Here is a 7372-nt window from a genome sequence, read left to right on the forward strand (position 1 = left end):
TCATGTTTTCACAATACTCTCAGTCAAGCCATGATCTATAGAATTCAGTCAGTCATGTAACTCAGAAAAACTCAAAAATCTCAGTAGTCCAGAAATCTCAGTAATCTCAGTGCTCAGTAACCTCAGCATCCTCAGCATTTACAGTCAATCTCAGTAACTTCAGTACTCTCAACCAGTCCTCAGAACTCAGTACATTCCGTCAGTCATTGGAATCCAGTAAACTTAGTTTAGCTCTGCTAAACAATACCACTAGTATCAGTCCAGTTAATCAGTATCAGTTCAGCTAATCAGTTTAGTTCAGTTATTCAGTTCAGCTTAATTATTCAATTCAGTGTCCTTCAGATGAGAGTAGAAGTTAGCACCGAGTGAACCCAAGGATGGGAACTCACCCTTCAGTTCAGGGTGTGATTCTTAGTAGTCATCCTTATGTTCCAGAACTACGTAGGGTTGATGAGGTGACTTAACCCGTCAGTTTAGGGTTTCCACCGTTCTCATTGAGTACCTGCCAGTATAGGGTTCTCATAGTTGTCCTTACTAGTGGTGCGGTATTGACACCTCTCCAATCAGGACAGAGATTGGACCCCAGCTTAGCTATTATAGCATATTTAGGGCATGTCGGTTAGATAACTACTTCCCACAGTTTCAGTTATAGATTTCAGGACTGTCAGCTATAGCTACCCAGTCTCAGTAAAGAACTCAGATAGCTCTTCAGATTTTAGTATATCAGGGCTGTCAGATACAGTCAACTCAGAAATAGAATGAAACTCAGATAGTTTCCTTCAGATTTATGGGTTGTGAGATATAGTCACTTATGTTATCAATCACAACGGTTATCAGAACTCATGCTATCAGTATTTAGCTTCAGGACTGTCAGATACAGTCAATCAGACCAGTTCTTCATAATTCAAACTGTCAGAAACAATCATTCATTTATCAGTAGTGAAATATCAGTCTCTTAGTATATCAGTAATACAATATCATATCCATCACTTATTAGTGATTTACATATCAATATCAGTAAACTCAGTCTTTCAGAATTTCATTATCAGTACACTCATGTTGTTAGTATTCAGACTCAGTAGTCTGTATCTCCACGAGTTCAGTTACAGTTACGTATGTATGTATGTACTCTCACGTTCATATCAGCCAGTATTGTCCATGCATATAACCCTTTGTATTTAGCCTACCTCACTCGTATACTCAGTACATTCAGATGTACTAACGTATTTGCGCTATGATGCTTTCTCTTATGTTACACCATAGGTTCAGAGGCATAAGCTCCAAATCAGCAATAGATTCGAGGATCAGTAGTCATAGTTAGACGTGAGTCCTCATCCTTCGGGGACATGATGATTTCATTTTTATTTCAGTTTTCAGTTTATTTCTGTAGTTGGAGTTAGTTGGGGACATGTCCCATCAACTCCTTATTCAGTTCAGTTAGAAGCTTTCAGACTAGATGTCAGATTAGATGTTCAGATTAGACTTTAGTATTTATTTTTCTTTTTGGTATTGTTATACCATATTTTTCAGATATGTATCAGTATTGAACCTTATGGCCTTACAGTTCATGTTTCCACATATTTTATGAGATATTATGCAGTTTACAGGTACAGCTATCAGTCATGGGTTAGCTTGTGGTCCTTCGGGGTCATGAGCACCGTGTAGCATTCTGGTTCAGCGAATCGGGGTGTTACACCTGCATTTCTGAGTTCTGGGCTGCAGAGCTTCCAACCCCTAAAGATAGAGCAGATAATATAGCATTCCCTATCATTGGAGGAGTATAAGAGGCACTCCTTGCTTCTAATAAAATGGGTGGGGTTAGGGAGGGTTCCTTGTCGAGCTTTTGTCCTCGGCTTGTGTGCACAACAATTGTCTTCCCGAGCCGTGGATTTGCGTTCACTGGAGCAGCAGAGATTTGGATCTTGTTAGCAGCCTTCTTCCGCCCTTTTGCCATTAGGGCTAAGAAAAAAAATCATTGATTACATTCTTATTACGTACTTAAAACTTTTGAAAGTCTGGTACTTCTTAAATTTTTCTTATTCTAACAATTTTATATTTATTTCTAGATTTTTCAAATCTTCTTAAAATCAAATTTAGTTGATTTAGAATTCTTAAACTAATGAAAAAAGTATTAATTGTCACTAATTTTGATGACTTCTAATAAGGAAAGATTTTAACATAAATATATTTAATTAATTTTTATCTCTTAAATTAGAAAAAAATAGTGAAATTCTGATGACATCTAATAAGGAAAGATTTTACCATAAGTATATTTAATTAGTTTTCAATTATTAAATATTAAAAAAATAGTGAAAAGACCATTTTGTCTAAAGTAAAGACTTTTAATGAAGGGTAAAAAGTTTAAACAACATTTCTAAGACCCTTCGCACTTTTAATATATTACAGATATAGATATAGAATAGATTATAGATAAAGATTATAGATTATAGATTATAGAAGATAAAGTATGTATATGTAAATTAAAAACTTTTAATGAAGGGTAAAAAGTTCAAACAACATTTCTAAGGCCCTTCACACTTTTAATATATTATAGATTATAAATTATAGATTATAGATATAGATTATAGACGATAAAATATGTATATGTAAACATCAAAATAAACTTTATTTATAAATAATAAAATTCAATCAAAAAATAACTAACTAACTAAATAGAAGTGAATATTTTATAGCTTCTAGGAATTCAACGAACAGTAGAATATCTCTTAGGGCCGATGATTTGTATAACTTGGAGTCGATAAAGCGTGATTAGTTTTATTTTTTTATCACAGTTGTTATTTGTCAAAAAAATAAGGACTTCCAAGGAAGGATGAGAATAAGACGTAGTTTTAAGACTGAACTCCTAATTTTGAATTATTTCGAGCAATTAAAAAAGTTATTGACATTAGAATAAATATAATTTTTTAACTAAAATCAAAAGTGCAAGTTTTTTTTTTTTTTGTTAATCGATACATGAAAGCACATTATTGTTCAGGCAATAAGAAGAAAAAAAAAAATCTCAACACACAAAATTAAGAATTACCTGCTAAATATTCACTTGCTTCTCGTTTATATAAGTAGTGAAAAATCATAAAAGGATCCACCAAGCATATCATCCATGAGAACACCTTCAATTAGGACAATCCAAAAGCACATAACAGAACAAAAAGCATTAACTAATTAAATTGAACTTCCAACATTTTTTTTATTCAAAAATAAAAATAAAAAAAGTCAAAACTTCCATGCTCCTAAAAGGATACTCGATCCTCCATTACCTTGACTCTCACCACGCATCCATAACAATTTAGAAAAAGGTATCCAACTAAACACATAAAGCATCGTTCATTCATCTATCACCCTTATTAAGTAGAAAAATAAAAATAAAAAATAGTAACAGAACAGAAATTATAATAAAATAGATATTAGAACAATAAATTAAACATAATCTTTAAAAAAAAATCTCAAAGCTCGATCGAACATTCTTCTATTATATAGATTTGAAATTGATGAAATTATTATAGACGACATCTTCAATGCTCATAAAAAAAGGTAGCTATAAAAGTAACGAATTTTACATAAGCTAAAGAAAAGAGAGAAAATTAGTGTAATTAATAATTCAACTATAATACTGACGAATAATATGCCAAAATATAAATAAAATAACATAATCAAAATTAAGTTACAATTAAATTTTTTTAAAAAAGAAGAAGAAGAAGAGATAAACCTTTGATATTTTGGCTATGTCATTGGCATCGACATGCTTATTTTATCCAATGTTTCGATTTAAAATTTTCAACTGAAAGAGAAATACAAGAAATTGTCAAAAGAGAAGAATCCATTGTTAATTATTAATTGTATATAATTAATGTATAATATATAAGGCTATTAACTATAAAAAAAAATAAAGAAAAACAAAAAGGATGATGATACTGAATGGTACAATAAGATGACCTGAATCATCAAAATCAAAATATGAGAATGAAAAAGTTAAAGTAAAAGAAGCATAAGTTTCTTGTAAATTTTAATTTAATCCAAATATTACTTATATGTATGAATATATATATATATATATGTATACTAGTGGTGATAGGTCCGTGCTGAGCACGAGCCCAACATGTTAAGCTTTGATTTTTAAAATTATTGTAAAAGTAGTGAGATAAATTATTATTATTATTATTAAATAATTTTAAATAATTAAAGTTATTAATTATTTTAATTTATAATATTTTTTCTTTTATTCTATTTTAAGTGACACCGATATAATTCTGAGAGTTAAGCAAATATCACAATTGAAGTAGCGAAGCAAAGAATTCTTAAATGACTTATAATAACTAATTAGAATTGATATAGCAAAATTGCTATAAAATATACTTGTAAAAATAATTTAAGTGAGTCTCATATAAAATGTCAAGTTAATTTAAAACATAAAGAGTTAATTAATTATTTTATGTCTGTTTTACCTTTTTCATCCAATTTATTAACTTTTTAATACTTAAATAATTTATAATTAGAGGTGATGTAGTAAATTATAGTTGAAACAACTGAAACAGACATGTTATAAATGTCCATTTTACTTATTTATTTTATTAATTCTTATTAATTTTCTAATATGTAAATGACATATAATAATTAATTATCTAATATTTCAATGACTTATAATAACTATCTAGAAGTGATGTAATAAAATTACTATAAAAGTTACTTGTGATTTTTTTTTTTAAAGGGAACCCCGTATATGTCGTCAAGTTAATCTAAGAAATCAACGACTAACTAATTAGAAGAGATATAATAAAATTACTATAAAAAATACTTGTGATTTTTTTTTAAAGTGGACTACATATAAGTTGTCAAATTAATTTAGAACATCAAGAATTAACTTAGAATTTTGTGTCTATTTTACTTTTTTTTATAAAATATTATCAATTTTGTAATGCTTAGATGATCTATACTAATTAATTAGGAGTGATATAATAAAATCATGATTGAAGCAACTGAAACAGACATGTCAAGAATATTTATTATATTTTTAATTAAATATTATTATTTTTTAATACGTAAATGACTTATAATAATTAATTAAGAATGATATAGTAAAATCACGGTTGAAGTAGCTGAAGCAAGCATGCCATAAATATCTATTTACTTTTTTTTTTAATTATGTATTATTAATTTTCTAATACGTAATAACTTATAATAATTAATTAAAAATGATATAGTAAAATCACGGTTGACGCAGCTGAATCAGTCTTGTCACAAATGTCTATTTTAAAATTTTTATTAATTTTTAATACATAAATGACTTATAATAATTAATTAGGAGTAATATAGTAAAATCACGATTGAAGCTGCTAAAGTAGACATGTCGTCCACAAGCTATCTGCTTCAGCAGCTTATTGTCACTTACATATTAGTAGTAGATATATATATATATATATATAAAGTAAAATTCTAATTGATTTAGAAGTGTTAAATGTTATGATTTCTTATCTAAATTAACAACCAAACCTAAAAAGTTATAAATGAAATTAAGTGTAATTTTATTTTTTACCCAAACTAAAAAGGATACGCGAGAACACTTTACCTTAGGCAAAATAAAATACATTTATGCAATTTTTTACATGAGTTTTCTTTCAATGTTTTTTAATTCCTTTGTTTTCAACGTGATTTTCCATCTTCTTGTTACTTTTGATGTTTTCTCTGTTTTATTCCTTTTTCAAGTGATTGTCCTATTGTTGTTTATAATTTGCCAAAAATAGTCAAATTTAAATAAGTAAATTTTAGTTCTAAATTGATCAAAATTCTACTTTATCAAAAAGTAACTAACGTACTCTTATTGTTGTTTATACTTTATCAAAAATAGTTAAATTTAAATTGATAATTTTAGAAGTTTTTAATTGATCAAAATTCTTTCAAATCCATTATATTTTAGGAGTCAATATTATAAAAAAAACTTAAATAATAATTTAAGAAAAAGTGAAAAGACAATTTTGTCTAAATGAGAGTTTTTAATGAAGGGTAAAAAATTCAAATCACTTTTTTAAAGTCTTCACGCTTTTAATATATTTTAAATTATAGATATAGATAGATTATAGATATAGATATAGAATAGATTATAGATATAAATTATAGATATAGACATAGATATAGATATGAATATAGATAATAATATAAATTATAGATATAGATATAGATTTTGCCTCAAATAGTAATATCAATTTATTTTCTTCGAATAAAAAAGTAGTAATAATATTATAGTTGACTAGTGTCATTTGATATGAGTTCTGAATTTGCTCTTAAAATTTTTGAAACGTTATATTTCATTTTTCTCATCCATCTATAATGCTTCTAAATGAATCATTATTATATCAATTAATTCTCTTTGCTCTTAAAAAAAATCACTCTAAAGTTATTGTTACCGCAACGATCATTTCATCCAAACGACAAAATTACTTTAAAGTTATTGTCATCACAATAGTCATTTCACCTAGACCGGCTAGACAGCACACATAAAGACCACACAAAATTTGTACAAAACAATCTCATTACGAGTGGTTTGACAGAGTATATAAGAATAATGTAAAATATGATGTGTTAGTAATGCTTGTGTTTTTCTTATGCAGTGTTTGGTTTGATGTATTAATAATAACATAAATTAAATAATTTCTTTAAAATAAAATTTTTTTTACAAAACATATCCTCCGTATATAGGTTAGAAAGAATGTGATTTTTTTTTTGAAGGATAATAGTGTCTTTAACCATGTTAATACATGTATTGGATCCATTGTATTGCTAATACCATGGAAATTTGAGGTATTAGTAATACACACCTTAATATACAATAGAGTGTATAACTAATGCAAGCATTAGTTATATATAGGGTGCAAAAGAATACCAAACAAGGTATCAGTAATACACATTAAACTAATACATGCATTAGTTTCCTAATACACTTTATCAAACGACCCCTAAGTAAGGTCTATTTCACACTTTCATCTTTACTGTTTTTCCTTAATCATTACGATTCATCTTTTACTGTCATGATATTGTTGTAAACTGATATATAATTAGTAAAATATAGTCGACTCCAACATATTAACAATGACTCTTTTAGATCATTTTTCAAAGTTAAGTAAAAAATTTAGACTTTTTTTTCATTAATTCACATGGCATCATGACTTACATATTTACGTACTGATATACATCACTAGTACTATATATTAATTCAAACTTTGAACTTTCTTGAATACGAAAAAAGGATCACAGTAGTTTGAAATTAACAAAAAGTTAGTTCTTTACATAAGTTGGATGACACAAAATTCTACCCCAAGTGAACTGCAGCCTCGTTGGGTGTGTAAGTATAAGGTATAGTAAT

This window comes from Capsicum annuum, chromosome 12, assembly GCF_002878395.1.
Source record: "Capsicum annuum cultivar UCD-10X-F1 chromosome 12, UCD10Xv1.1, whole genome shotgun sequence".
NCBI classification, from domain to species: Eukaryota; Viridiplantae; Streptophyta; class Magnoliopsida; order Solanales; family Solanaceae; genus Capsicum; species Capsicum annuum.